This window comes from Phaenicophaeus curvirostris, chromosome 4 (assembly GCF_032191515.1).
Source record: "Phaenicophaeus curvirostris isolate KB17595 chromosome 4, BPBGC_Pcur_1.0, whole genome shotgun sequence".
In the NCBI taxonomy this organism is placed as follows: domain Eukaryota; kingdom Metazoa; phylum Chordata; class Aves; order Cuculiformes; family Cuculidae; genus Phaenicophaeus; species Phaenicophaeus curvirostris.
In genome coordinates, this window is record NC_091395.1 from 30,725,011 (window position 1) to 30,740,091 (window position 15,081).

General features: G+C 44.4%; 1 protein-coding gene across 4 annotated transcripts in view; it reads left to right on the plus strand.

Annotated features, from left to right (window-relative positions):
- Positions 1 to 46: 46 nt before the first annotated feature.
- LIN54 (lin-54 DREAM MuvB core complex component) overlaps positions 47 to 15,081 on the plus strand; it is a 40,548-nt gene continuing 25,513 nt past the window's right edge. For 2 of the 4 annotated variants that reach the window (XM_069855654.1, XM_069855657.1), the window contains exon 1: positions 644 to 739. The gene's annotated coding sequence lies outside the window, so the exon portion shown is untranslated. Of the gene's footprint in view, positions 284 to 643; positions 740 to 15,081 lie in introns of those variants that run through there. The other 2 variants (XM_069855655.1, XM_069855656.1) reach the window with 2 other exon arrangements.

The window sequence follows — 15,081 nt, forward strand, 5'->3', positions numbered from 1 at the left end:
CGCGCGATCCCGGAAGCGGGCGGTCCGGCGCGAGCGGGGCGGGCCCGGAAGCGCGGGGCGCGGCGCTGGCGGTTGCCAGGGCGGCGCGGCGTAGTATTATGGGATGTGACGGGGGAATGGCGCGGGGCGCGTGATTTTGAACAAACACGGCGGCTTCGTAGCGGGCGCCGTCGGCGACGGGCGCGGCAGAGCACGGGAAGGGGCCGGCGGCGGCGCTGCAGGGCGCGCGGTAGTGACGGGCATCGGTAACGGCTGAGAAGGACGAAGACCGCCCGCCCGGTGAGTGCGAGGGCGGGAAAGCGGCAGGATGGTGAGGGAAGGGGTGCGGACACGGCCCCGCCGGTGGGGAGGAGCGGGGGGGAGCCGACAGCCGCCCCCCCGCCCCTGCCGGGAAGGCTCCCGGACGACCATGCTGTGGCTGCCAGGGACTGCTGAGCCCGCCTCCGCTCCGCCGCAGGAGATGCCTGCGGGCGGCTCTCTCCGTCACCGCTCACCGGGCCGGCCGCGCCCTGAAGCCGCGGAGCAGCGCGGGGGGCGGGGCGGGCCCCCTCCTCGGGCCGCGGATGCCGCGCGGGACCTGCCGGTCCGGAAGCAGCGGGGATTTGGCGGCCGGGCGGGGCGGGGGGCGGGGCAGGGGCCGGCGGTGACGGGGTGAAAATGGCGGATCTTTCGAAATACAGAGGCCACAGCTGATGGAGGCCTCCGGCCCCCAGCCGCCCCCGCGCCGCCCGCCGGGGAGGTGAGGCTGGGGCTGGGGCGGCCGCGCCGGGCGGCGGCGGGGCCCGGGTCGGCCGGCGGGGGCTAGGGGGGGTGGTCTCTTGGCCAGAACTGCAGGCGGGGGCGGCCCGAGAGCGTGCCGGGGCCGAGCCGGGCTCTGCCCGCTGGGCTGCGCGCTCGGGCTCTGCCCTGCGGGGCGCGGGGCGTTTTCCCGAAGTCAGCCAAGTGCGAGGGCTTGCCGTGCCCGCTGCGGCCGGGGCAGCCGTTGGGTGCGAAGCTCGTTTAGCTAGACCGTCGTTTGGGGTAGTCCCGACTTCTCTGTTCATCGCTTTTGCTCCTTACAAGATTTATTGGCGGTCAGAATGTGTTATTAATTATTTGTGGCCTTGACTTTGAAGCATGTCCGTGTAGTAATTACGTAATGTTTGGTATGGAGGTTTAGAGTTCTGGAAAGCACTGCGCCATTGACATCACGTTTACCTTCACTGAAGCATAGTGTGAACTTGAAAGCTCTCAGGCTTCAGTTTTCAACTGAAGAAAGAACAGATGTTTTTCAACAGATTAATTCTTCTGAACAGTTGCTTGAAATATATTAGTTATTGCAGAGAATACTGAATATAGAAAAATTATTTGGAATACTCTTTGTGATGTTTACATAAAACTGGCAATAACAGGCAATGTCTTCTGTGTGTGATTCTCTTGTTCACAGTAGCTTTTTGGCTTGTTCAAGATAAAAAGAATGGTGGGTTATAAGCTGAAAGTACTTCTTCTGTCATGGGGATCCCTTTGTAAAATGTATTGCTCTTGTATATATTTTTTTTTTCTTAATTCCTCAAGACATCCAGCTTATATATGCATTAACAAGTGGTAACTGTTGGCTACATGCCTTGTACAGGCTTACATCAACCTACGGAGGGATGTATGGCTGTATTGCTTTGTAGGCCAAGCACCATGGCTTGGAGGTCATGTTAGAAAATACAGCCCAGCTTCTCTAATGGGTGAAAAAAGTACTTTCAGGCTTGTTGTAACATGGTTAAGTTTCAGAAGTTTGTTATGGAAGGTTGATGGTTCAGATTATGTACCAAGAATTGTCTACTGTTGAGGCAGGACCTGTCACAGCTGATGAACTCCAGCTCAATAAAGATATTGCTACGATACTTTTCACAGTAAATACTAAAGAACTGTAGGATGCGCTTCTTTTCTTAGCATGTAGTTACTGGTTTGTTGACAGATAAAGCTTTTTTGCTGTTGGTTTTCCTGTTAAAATTATAACGGAAGCATAAATTACTCAGAACTTGCCAAGGGAAGAAGGATTGAGGATCTCCTCATAACTGGTATGTAGGCAAGTGGTTTGTTTGCCTCAGTCATTCTTAAAAAGAAAATGGCTAGCATCTCTGTTATAGCAGTGGTGACATGAGCTTAATCTTTTCTTCCCAACAAAAACCTTAACTATGTAATATAAAACTCTCATGTTTGTATCACTTGATAACTGTTACTTCAAACACATAGGAGTTGCTAATTTGTGTACCTTGCCCCTTCCTCTAATATGCTGTGCACAGTTGTATGTATGGTGCATCATGTAAGGAGAGTTCAGTTAACAGAATGTAGAGTAATGGGAAGGGAATGGTGTGTATTGGTTGAGTAAATTATGGTTGGGAACTATTATTTTGAATTTTGCGACTATAGATGCTTAAGTTTGGTGAAGAACACCTGATATTTTCTTAGTATTCCTTGTAACTGATTAAAAAAGGCTGGATACATACACTGGTTAACGTATTCAGTATTTGATAAGGAGTAAGGTGGGGTTTTTTTCCTTGCTATGGTTTGCCATTTGTATTATATTTGATAAATCCAGAACTGTGATCCTCTGGGAAGCGCATGAACTGCCTCACTGTCTTGTCTTCTGCAGAAACTGGAAATTATTTTGTCTGTGTTCCACATGTGTAGTTTGTTACTGTGTTGAGACAATTTTCTTTCACTCTGCATATGCAAACATTGTCAGTTTGCAGTCTTAGATAATTAATCATTCCATTTGACTTTGTTGTAGCTTTCTTAGGGATTAATTTTTTTTTTGTTTCCTGGTGTATTTTTTAAGGCAATCTCAAGCTCAGTAAATTTAAAAGATACTGAAAAAATGCAGTGCTGAGTGATTTTGTAATAATTTGCTTTATAACAAAACAAAATTTTCAATTTTAGAAACAAAACATAGAATGTCAGAGGAAGAAAATGAGGAATGAATAAAATTACAAACACTCTTTTACCCATTATTGGAGTGGTATCAAAACTGAAGGATAGCAGTTAATTAGTAGAACTGTTGTGAGGTAAGCTTGCCTGTGTCCAGTTGTGGTCTTTCATTTGTAACATGCCAGCAGGTATGGGATGAATCTTGGTTAATTTATATGGTTCTGTGAAGACTTTTCTAGTAAATGGGAGAAAACATGTCCAATGTCCAGAGCTTCTTGAGAAGTGTTTCTTAATTTTTTGTGCCGTTGACGTGTACTTGTATATAATTTGAAAAAAAAACGATGGGACAACACAGCAAACAAGAAAATGAACTAGCATATTCTTTATTTTCTTTTGGTTATAAAAAGATCCAATTAAATTGATATCTCACCACCACCCACACTCCCACCCCCTGCTTTGCAGTCAGCCTAAGGCAAACAATTGACCTTCGCTTTCAAAATGGTCTGTGTCACTTGCACTAGCAAGCAGTCAAGAATCTGAGGGAAATACAAGCCTTGTTTGTGTAGTGTATTCAATCTTTTCTTGAAGTAAGTTTCTGTTTGCTGGGTTAATGTATGGAACACTAAATGAAGAGAGGTGGTTTTTTCCCCACTTGGAAAGAATACTTCGGTGGCAGTGCTGTGAACTTGACACAGCAGAAGGACCAACAAGGCTGTAGTCAATTTAGTGCCTGCAATGATATTAGCAAAGAATCACTAAGCTGGAAAAGACCCACAGGATCATCGAGTCCAACCATTCCTATCAAACACTAAACCATGCCCCTCAGCGCCTCGTTCACCTGTCCTTTAAACACTTCCAGGGAAGGTGACTCAACCACCTCCCTGGGCAGCCTGTTCCAGTGACCAATGACCCTTTCCATGAAAATTTTTTTTCCTGATGTAAAGCCTGAACCTCCCCTGACAGAGCTTGAGTCCTTTCTCTCTTGTCCTGTCCCCTGTCACTTGGAAGAAGAGGCCAGCTCCCTTCTGTCCTCAACCTCCTTTCAGGTAATTGTAGAGAGCAATAAGGTCTTCCCTCAGCCTCCTCTTCTCCGGCTAAACAACCCCAGCTGTCTCAGTCACTCCTTATAAGACTTGTTCTCCAGCCCCTTCACCAGCTTTGTTTTTCTTCTCTGGACATGCTTCAGAGCCTCAATCAACATCCTTCTTGTGGTGAGGGGCCCAGAACTGAACACAGTATTTGAGGTGCGGTCTCACCAGTGCCGAGTACAGAGGGAGAATAACCTCCCTGGACCTGCTGGTCACACCGTTTCTGATACAAGCCAAGATGCCATTGGCCTTCTTGGCCACCTGGGCACACTGCTGGCTCATATTCAGTCGGCTGTCAACCAACACCCCCAGGTCCCTCTCCTCCAGGCAGCTTTCTAGCCAGACTTCTCCTAGTCTGTAGCACTGCATAGGATTGTTGTGCTCCAAGTGCAGGACCCGGCATTTGGCCTTGTTAAACCTCATGCCATTGGTCTCAGCCCAGTGCTCCCTTTGCAGAGCCTCCCTGCCCTCTAGCAGGTCAACACTTCCACCCAGCTTAGTGTCATCTGCAAACTTGCTAAGGGTGCACTCAATGCCTTCATCCAGGTCATGATAAAGACATTGAACAGGGCTGGACCCAGCACTGAGCCCTGGGGAACACCACTTGTAACTGGCCTCTAGCTTAACTCCATTTCCCACCACTCTCTGGGCCCGGCCATCCAACCAGTTTTTACCCAGGAGAGTGTGTTTCTGTCCAGTCCAGAGGCAGCCAGTTTCCTAAGCAGGATGCTGTGAGAAACTGCGTCAAAGGATGTTGTTTCTGTTTACTGTGAGAAAAAAAAAATAACAATTGCACATGAGATATGGATTCTCCCAGGAGAGAAGCAGAAAACAGGAAGGAGGGGAGAGAGAGCCTACCTGTGAATTTTTACAATTGCTACATTGTCCTGACCTGGGTTCTAGGGCAATTTACTGAGGTGCTGAGACATCCTCAGGTGTAGGTGCATACAGCTCATTGTTTTAAAACAGTGTACTAACTGACTGGGTCAACTGAGTCACAGCAGATTTTGCCAAGGCTATACATGGGCTTCAATGTCCCATCATATGTAACACTGTTACAATCTACAATCCCCTAAATTATAGACTGTTGGCAAAAGCTTTTGTATATGCAACGTTGTCTTAGATGTAGTGAAGAGAGAAGCTATTAACAAGGTGATAGTCCAACACAAAAAAAAAAAAGTTTTCCATGTAGTAACATAGTTAAGACTTCGCTTATAATTGTATCTTCCTTTATTAATTTTGAGAATGAGGTGAGCCTTCTGGATCCTTTTCAGCTCAGACTTGCTGAAATGTGAATTGTCACTTGCCCGCTGATGGTAGAGCATGTTTGCTATGAACGTACGAGTATGAAGGAACGTACGAGTATGAAGGAACGAGTCCAGGGAAGAGCAACAAAGCTGGTGAGGGGGCTGGAGAACAGGCCTTATGAGGAGCGGCTAAGAGAGCTGGGGTTGTTTAGCCTGGAGAAGAGGAGGCTGAGGGGAGACCTCATTGCTCTCTACATCTACCTGAAAGGAGGTTGTAGAGAGGAGGGTGCTGGCCTCTTCTTCCAAGTGACAGGGAACAGGACAAGAGGGAATGGCCTCAAGCTCCGCCAGGGGAGGTTTAGGCTGGACGTTAGGAAAAAATTCTTTACAGAAAGGGTCATTGGTCACTGGAACAGGCTGCCCAGGGAGGTGGTTGAATGCCCTTCCCTGGAGGTGTTTAAGGCACGGGTGGATGAGGTGCTGAGGGATATGGTTTAGTGTTTGATAGGAATGGTTGGACTCGATGATCCGGTGGGTCTCTTCCAACCTGGTTATTCTGTGATTCTGTGAAAGTCAGATTGGGATAGTTGCCCTATAAGGACAGACATAAGCAGCATGGAAGGTGCATGCAAAGAACTATTTCTTCCAGGTGGACCTGGATATGCTGTTGGAATGAAGCATCTATAGGGGTAGAGTAAGAGACAGTAAATATCTCTGTCATTTGCAGCTTGTAAGAGATAATGTGGTCCTAGTCACTGAAATGCTTCTCTTTAGCTAGTCCTGACTGTATGATTTTTTTTTGATTTTTTTTTTGGGGGGGGGGGCGGGGATTGTTTGTCCAAAAGCTTAACTGGTGGTTTTCTCATGTACCTCTAATGAGACTTACCAGTTTGTGTTTCAGACACTCTTCACTGTTTTGTGTTATGATAAATGAGACTTCAGAGGTCTGAGAAGTCTGCATATGAAGTCATCATTGTTCCGGAGCAGAGATGATTTCACCAAAATCCCCATTTCTCCAGCTGAATTGATCACTTGCCTCAAAAATCTTAATGTGGAATTTCATTCCATAAAAGCCAGCCAGCTGTTGCATGATCCTGGTTATTTAAATAAGTTTTCCCCAAAAGGAATAAGGAGATGCTTTATCTAGAAATAAAAGTGGGAGGGAAGAGGTAATAGTGTTCTTTGGCATCTGAACCAAGTTATGGTTTGACTGGTGGTGAGCTATTATCTTCAGCTCAGTCCTTCTGCAAGTAAATATATTCTATACTTGTTCAGTATTGTCATACTTAAGGCTGATAGAGCTGCTGAGATCCACATGTTTTCTGGCAAAACACTGCAACATAGCTTTTTGAGCTGTTTTTGCTTATCATAGAATCACTAGGTTGGAAAAGACCTCTAGGATCATCAAGTCCAACCATTCCTATCAATCACTAAACCATGACCCTGAGCACCTCATCCACCCATCTTTTAAATACCTCTAGGAATGGTGACTCAACCACCTCCCTGGGCAGCCTGTTCCAGTGACCAATGACCCTTTCCAAGAAAAATTTTTTCCTGATGTCCAGTATGAACATCCTCTGGTGCAGCATGAGGCCATTCCCTCTTGTCCTGTCCCCTGTCACTTGGGAGAAGAGGCCAGCTCCCTCCTCTCTACAATCTCCTTTCCGGTAGTTGTAGAGAGCAAGAAGGTCATCCCTCAGTCTCCTCAAGGCTAAACAACCCCAATTCCTTATCCACTCCTCGTAAGACTTGTTCTCCAGCCCCTTCACGAGATTTGTTGCTCTTCTCTGGACAGGCTCCAGAGCCTAAGTATCTTTCTTGTAGTGAGGAACCCAGAACTAAACTCAGCCCAGTGGTCCAGTAGAGCCTCCCTGCTCTCCAGCAGATTGACGCTACCTCCCAGCTTAGTGTCATCTGCAAACTTACTAAGGGTGCACTCAATGCCTTCATCCAGGTAATTGATAAAGACGTTGAACAGGGCTGGACCCAGCACTGAGCCCTGTGAGAAACTATGTCAAAGGCTTTACTGAAGTCCAAGAAGACTACATCCACAGCCTTTCCCTCATCCAGTAGTCAAGTCACTTTGTCATAGAAGGAGATCAGGTTTGTTTGGCAAGACCTGCCTTTTGTGAACCCGTGTTGACTGGGCCTGATCACCCGGTTCTCTTGCATGTGCTTCATGATGGCACTCAAGATCACATGTTCTATGACTTTCCCCAGCACTGAGGTCAGACTGACAGGTGTGTGGTTTCCTGGATCCTCCCTGCGACCCTTCTTGTAGATGGGTATAACATCAGCCAGCCTCCAGTCCAGTGGAACTTCCCCAGTCAGCCAGGACTGTTGGAAGATGATGGAAAGGGGTTTGGCAAGCACATCTGCCAGCTCCCTCAAAACCCTCAGATGGATCCCATCCAGCCCCATAGACTTGTGAATGTCTAATTGGCCAAGCAAGTCTCTAACCACTTCCTCTTGGATCATGGGAGCTTTGTTCTGCTCCTCTAGCTCCTGGGTATATACACACAGGGAACAACCTTCCTTGCTATGGAAGACTGAGTCAAAGAAGGCAATAAGTACATCAGCCCTTGTCCTCATTCTTTGTCATAGTTGTTCCCTTTGCATCCAATAAAGACGGGAGATTCTCCCTTTCACTATTAATGTATTTATAGAAAGATTTTTTATCTTTCACAGACTTGGCCAATCTGAGCTCTAGCTGGGCTTTGGCCCTCCTGATTTTCTCTCTGCACGATCTCACTTCCTCCCTGTAGTCCACACAAGACGCCTGTCCCTTCTTCCAAAGTTCATAGACATTCCTCTTCTTTTTGATATCCACCCAGATCTCTCCACTCAACCAAGCTGGTTTTTTTTAACCAGCCAGCTCATATTCCGGCACATGGGGACGGCTTGCTCCTGAGTTCTCAGGATTTCCATCTTGAAGAGCACCCATCCGTCTTGGGCTCCCTTGCCTTTAAGGACTGTCTCCCATGGGACTTCATCAACTAGCCTTCTGAACAGTCCAAAGTCTGCCCTCTGGAAGTTTAAGGTGGTAGTTCTGCTGACCTCCCTCCTCACCTCACCTAGAAATGAAAATTCTACCATCTCATGATTGCTTTGCCCCAGGCGTCCTCCAGGTCCAGAAGTGTGCTTTCCCTAGTCAGCTCACTCACCAGTTGTGTGAGGAAGTTGTCATCCACACACTTCAGGAACCTCCTAGACTGCATTCTCTCTGCTGTATTGTTCTTCCAGCAGACATCTGGTAGATTAAAGTCTCCCACAAGGACGAGAGCTAGGGATCTTGAGATTTCTCCCAGTTGTTTGTAGAAGAACTTGTCAGCTTCTTCTTTGTTGTCAGCTTCTTTCTCCTCAGCTTTTCTTAAATGCTCCATTGGACTCAAAAACTAAGAGAGCCAACGTAGATTTCTAGGATAAGTTTAAAAAGCAGCAGTGGCTGTAACAGCTTTCACTACTGTCCAAGTCTTGACAGGAGTACTCTGAAAGCATTGCGGTTTACAGTCTTAGATTTTTTTTTTTCTGTGCAATATTAGCATATTTTTTGAAATTAAATACCACACTGAAATCAGTGTTGCACGTGTATTTCTTTTGTTTAGAATAAACTTCATGTACTGTACCTTCTGATTGGACAGCACTGCTGATATATGCATGTAATGCCTTGCATAATCATTGTGCTTCCTAGTTTATGAAGTTTCAATAAAACTGATCAGTTAAGATTCTGTTGTGATGAACCTTTAGTCCATATTGGGACTGGTGATGTTTAATGTTTTCATCAATGACATAGCGAGGTTGAGTGCAACCTCAGCAAGTTTGCAGATGACACCAAGCTGAGTGCTGCGGTTGACACGCCAGAAGGCCAAGATGCCATCCAGAGGGATCTGGACAAGCTGAAGAAGTGGGCCTCCGCTAACCTCATGCGGTTCAACAAGGCCAAGTGCAAGGTCATGCAACTGGGTCAGGGCAGTCCTCAGTTTCAGTACAGACTAGGGGATGATAGTGATTGAAAGCAGTCCTGAAGAAAAGGATTTGGGGGCACTCATGGATGAAAAGCTGCACATGAGCCAACATTGTGCACTCACAGCCTGGAAGGCCAACCATATCCTGCAGTGCATCAAAACGAATGTGGGCAGAAAGTCAAGGTAGGTGATTCTGCCACTCTGCTTGGCTTCGAGACCTCACCTGCAATACTGTATCCAGCTTTAGAGCCATTGGCATAAGGAGCATAGAGCTGTTGGAGCAGGACCAGAGGACAGCCCCGAAAACCAGAGTGATGGTAAATGGAGTGAACTGCAGCTGGAGGCCGGTCACAAGTCATGTCCCCCAGGGCTCAGTGGTGGGTCCAGCCCTGTTCAATGTCTTTATCAATGACCTGGATGAGGGGATCAAATGCACCCTAAGTAAGTTTACAGGTTACACTAAGCTGAGGGGAATTGTCGATCTGCTGGAGGGCAGGGAGGCTCTTCAAAGGGATCTGAACAGTCTGGGCTGAGACCAATGGGATGAGGTTCAACAAGGCCAAATGCCGGGTCCTGCACTTTGGGTATAACAACCCTGTGCAGTGCTACAGACTAGAGGAAGAGTGGCTAGAAAGCTGCCAGGAAGAAAAGGACCTGGGGGTGTTGATTGACAGCCATCTGAACGTGAGCCAGCAGTGTGCCCGCATGGCCAAGAAGGCCAATAGCATCTTGGCTTATATTAGAAACAGCGTGACCAGCAAGTCCAGGGAGGTTATTCTCCCTCTGTACTCGGCACTGGTGAGACCGCACCTCAAATACTGTGTTCAGTTCTGGGCCCCTCACCACAAGAAGGATGTTGAGGCTCTGGAGTGTGTCCAGAGAAGAGAAACAAAGCTGGTGAAGGGGCTGGAGAACAAGCCTTATGAGGAGCGGATAAGGAATTGGGGTTGTTTAGCCTTGAGGAGACTGAGGGATGACCTTCTTGCTCTCTACAACTACCGGAAAGGAGATTGTAGAGAGGAGGGAGCTGGCCTCTTCTCCCAAGTGACAGAGGACAGGACGAGAGGGAATGGCCTCATGCTGCACCAGAGGATGTTCATACTGGACATCAGGAAAAAATTTTTCTTGGAAAGGGTCATTGGTCACTGGAACAGGCTGCCCAGGGAGGTGGTTGAGTTACCATTGCTAGAGGTATTTAAAAGATGGGTGGATGAGGTGCTCAGGGTCATGGTTTAGTGATTGATAGGAATGGTCTTTTCCAACCTAGTAATTCTATGATAATCTGAGGGCTACTCCTGTCCTACAAGGACAGGCTGAGAGAGTTGGGGTTGGCCAGCTTGGAGAAGAGAAGATGCCAAGGAGACCTTATAGCAGCCTTCCAGTACTTAAAGGGGGCCTACAGGAAAGATGAGGAAGAAACGTTTTACTTTGAAGGTGGTGAAACACTGGAAGAAATTGCCCAATGAGGTAGTAGAAGCCCTGTCCCTGTAAACATTCACAGTCAGGTTGGATGAGACTCCGAGCAACCTGATCTAGTCAAAGATGTCCCTGCCTCTTCGGGGGGGGTGGGCCAAAGGACCTTTAAAGGTCCCTTCCAATCCAAAGCATTCTGTGATTCTACAATAAACACAGTTTCAAATTGTTGAAATTGCTGGCAGCAAGCCTAATATTAAAGGGGCCCAATATGATAACACCTGTTAAGTCTGTGGGGAACTTGGTATCAAGTCTGTGATAGCAGCTTTCATGCTTGTTAAGAGTGTTCTGGGTGTGATGTTTCTGTGTTCTGAATTCTTCTGTAGTCCCATTTTCAAGAGGTATCTGGAATTTGGAACGCAAGACCTTTATTTCAAGGTATATTTAAAAGACTGAAACCTGTTTTTTACTGGGCCTAGTGATAAATACTCTTCATGTTTGTTAAGATTTTGTTTTCAGTCAAGCTAAGTTCACTACGTATATATTCAACTTCAGATTCTTAATGCCTTAGTTTTGGCCTCCTAAACACTGCAGAAAATAAAATAATTTGAAGTTATTTTATGGGTTATTTATTTTGGTCTCACCACAACACTTGCATAGGACATAAGGTTAGAAATGTTTCATTGAATGTAAAAGTCCTGGAATTTGCAAACCCAAATATTGGATTATTCATAGCAATGAACATCTTCAGAATGTGTTTAACAATCATAAGAACACTTGTGCAGTTTTTTTTTTCGGGTTTTGTGCTACTGTATGTTGTGGAAATGACTGCCATGCAAACCAAGGGAAGGGTGATGGGAAATGTTCTAATTTTTGGTTTCTATTATATTTTTAGTTTTAATGAAACTCTGCTTGAAAGTACAACATTGTTTCCAGTTGCAGAAGGGAAACTGAACTTAGTTGTGGCTTTTTTCCTTTCTCTTTAGCTTACATTTTCCCTGAAAGGTTCTTTGTGGCTCATGGGGATTTTTGGTTATGTGCTTATATCTAAAGGCTTTTTTAGTTTGATTATAAAAATTGCTTTTGTATTCTGTATGTGTAATGTAATTTCTGTGGTATCACACTGTGATTCCTTTTATATTATAATGAATTTTGATGTGAAAAAACCAACTACAGGTCACAGGATAGATGAGTCTTAAAGTATATTTGTAATAGCAGTTGTGGTGAAAGAAGAACATACTGTTGTGTTGCGTGCATCACTTCTAAAACTTTAGGTATGATCAATTAAAGATCTTTGTGGTGAAGTCAGTGAATTTTATATCAATATGTTGGTTAAAAACATGTCTGTTTTGAAGACAATAGGACTTTTTTTTGCTAACAATGATGGCATTCTTTATCCTCTTATAAATCCCCTTTGTGCATTTTATATGTATATATATTCTTTGTGACTGTCAAGTATAGAGATCTGTGCTATAGGAAGATGTCGGCAGCGGCTCACTCAGGCTCAGCTCCTCCTAACAGTACTCAGCATCTTTCAAAGTTGTAGCTCCAAGACTTAGCTGATGATACGATTTACTCCCTAGTTTTTTTTAATATGCATTTGAGTGGTTGTGTGTCTTAAGCTACGCTGGGATAGTCTTTTCTTAACAAATCTTCACTATGCTAATTTCTTCTTGAGCTTTTAATTTAGTTTTATTGTCTTTTATTTTGGAGGCTAAAAATATGTATTTGATAATCTGTTCCTAGTATATTTGTGGAGTTTCCTAGTCTGATAGTGTTTGGTTTTTTTATTTCAGGTTTTGAGCTACATAAGTGTAAACACTTGCAGATGCATGTTATTGGGTGGTTGTAGGTACAGCTCTCACATTATCAAGTGACTCAGAAGAATTGTTGAAGCAAAGGGAACTTTCAAGTCTTTTTAAATGTTAAAGTAATTCTCTACCCTGTCTTGAAGATCTCAAAGCTGTTAGAATCTTAAAAGAAGTTGGCATGCTTTTATTGTTGGAAATAACTTTAATAGCGGACCTGGAAAAAATGGAAACTGCATGTTTGGTATAAAATCATTAAAAGAAAGAAACAACTGAACTCTTGAGGAATCCTGAATAAATAGCTAGAAGTAAAATCTGTTGGGATATCGAAGCTGCTTTTGACACCAGCAGCCTCTCATATAGTTAGCATGAGAGTTTTGTTATTGCATTTCATGTATCTGTGATATTTTAGACACATCCAATAAGCAGTGAAGACATAGAACAAGCGTGTTGTGTTGTGGTTCTGTTCTTGTTGATGACACTAGCCTGAATATAGTAACGGAAGCCAGCTTTAAAATTGAGACCTAATAACTGTAAATTCTTCCAATGTGATGACCATAAGCTGTTAATCCAGTAACCATACGTAGTGTTTCTTTTCTTTTAATTTGTCAGTTTCTGGTTCCAAATTTGATGTATTTTTCTTCTGCATTCTCACTTCCAAGTGGTTGGTTTGAAGTTGGAATGCTATTTAAAAACCTGACTCTGTACATTTTAATATAATTATCCTTTCAACTAAATAAAAACATTTAATAACCATTTACTGCTTTGTAACATAACCGAATAGTAAGAATAAAGAATATTGTTAAGAGCTTAAGTAGAATTTGTTTTCTAACTTTTCAGCTAAGCCACATTTAAATAACTTTATTTTCTGAGAGTTAACTCTATATTTTTCAGACAGTGTTTCTCTCTAGAAGTGATCACACGTGGCATCAGTATGCAGGAAGGCCATTGCTTATACTTACTCCTTTAGAAACCAAGGCTGTCCTTGAGCAGGTGGAGTGTTGTATGTGAAAGGGGAGGGAAAAGGTCCCTCCTACAGTGGGGTGGGGTGCAGGGCAGGTGACCCAAAACTGACAAACTGAATATTCCATCCCATACATCTCCTGTTAAGTATAAAACTGAGGGCTCATGAGAGTCACTCTGTCTTGTCTGATGGCTGATGTCCAGCAAGTACCTCGTCTGTCTTTTTGCCCTGATCCCAGATGGGGGGAGGGGGAGCACACAGCAATTTCATATGTTTGTATATATTTTAATATTTTATTATTAATAGTATTTTCATTATTATTTCATAAAAGCTGATTTGGTTTCCAACCCACAAGTCTTTCTCTTATTTTCCTGTCCCTTTTCCCTGGGGTGGTGCTGCTCATTCAGCCAGGCTGGGGCTAAACCATTGTTGAACTGTATAACTCTTTAAATATATGTCACTACCTTATGGTCATGGAATACCATATGGTTACAAGGTACTATGAATGACCTTTCTTTTAGAGAGAAACATGTACAAATATAAAACAAAAGCAAGTAATTTAAAATTATTTGTCATCACTGAATCAGATGATTTTTCCACTGTCTAATTTAGACGCTTCCTTCCTTTCCAAACACAGAAGCAATCATTATTTGAATTGTGGTTGACCTTAGGTGTCTTACTTCTGGATCCAAGCCCACTTGTGCTTGTCAGTGTAGAACAGGATGATGAGGTTTGGGTTTTGTCTGAAATAATTTGAAGTTGTAAGATGTAAGACACAGGTTCATGCTGGTTGCTGAGGAGATGACAAAGCAACAGTCCAGGGAGAGAGCTAGTGGCCTTAACGTATACTGAAACAGTCTACTTGTACTATTGCTATATAACCTCATATGCAATTAATGAATTTGGCTTTAGGACAGCAATTGGATGGCATTAGTAACGTGCCTTTAAGGAGAAGGCTGTTTTGTCTAGGGCTAGTTACCAAGGCTTGGCATCACTGCAAGCTGTACAGGCATTACATTGGAAGGAATGCTTTCCAAAGGAGGTGTTTCTGGCAGTGACATCAGGTAACTTTGAATCTTTAAATGACTGCCAATAAGTGAGCTGTGTGAGATTGACCACTGGTCATCTAACAAATTCTTTCAGAGCTCAGGCTTCTTGAGCATCATGACGTTTGATATGTCTTGTATTCTGGAGGTAAAGAGAATTGGTACGGCACACTTCACAATCAGGAAGGTCATGACCTGCTCCAGCACAGCCTCCTGAGCTCAGCATGGAAACTAGGTAGATTATAGTGGGTTTTTTCCCTTTTCTCGTGGGTGAAATGCAGCTGCTCTGTAGTTAGCTGCTTTGCAAAATGTAACCACATTGACACCTCAGCCTTTGGTCACTGTTTTTAGTGGCACAATTCCTTAATTATGAATGTTGTTAGTACAAGTAACTGTGTGTCCCAGCAAGTAAGAAGCTGAATTTGCAAGGATCCTTTCCTCTTGAGTTTGAGTACTTGAGTGTGTATACATACCCATGAAGTGTGCTTGCCAATCCAGTGCCCAAGCATGCTGATGGAGTCAACAAGTGGGGAAAATGTCTTTTTAAGCTGATCTTTTTTCAGTCTCAGACAGTTTTAGTGGGTATGGTAGATGTGACTGTTTCCAGCAATGTTGTTAAGGTTTCTCAGATAGGAAATGACGCTGGTTT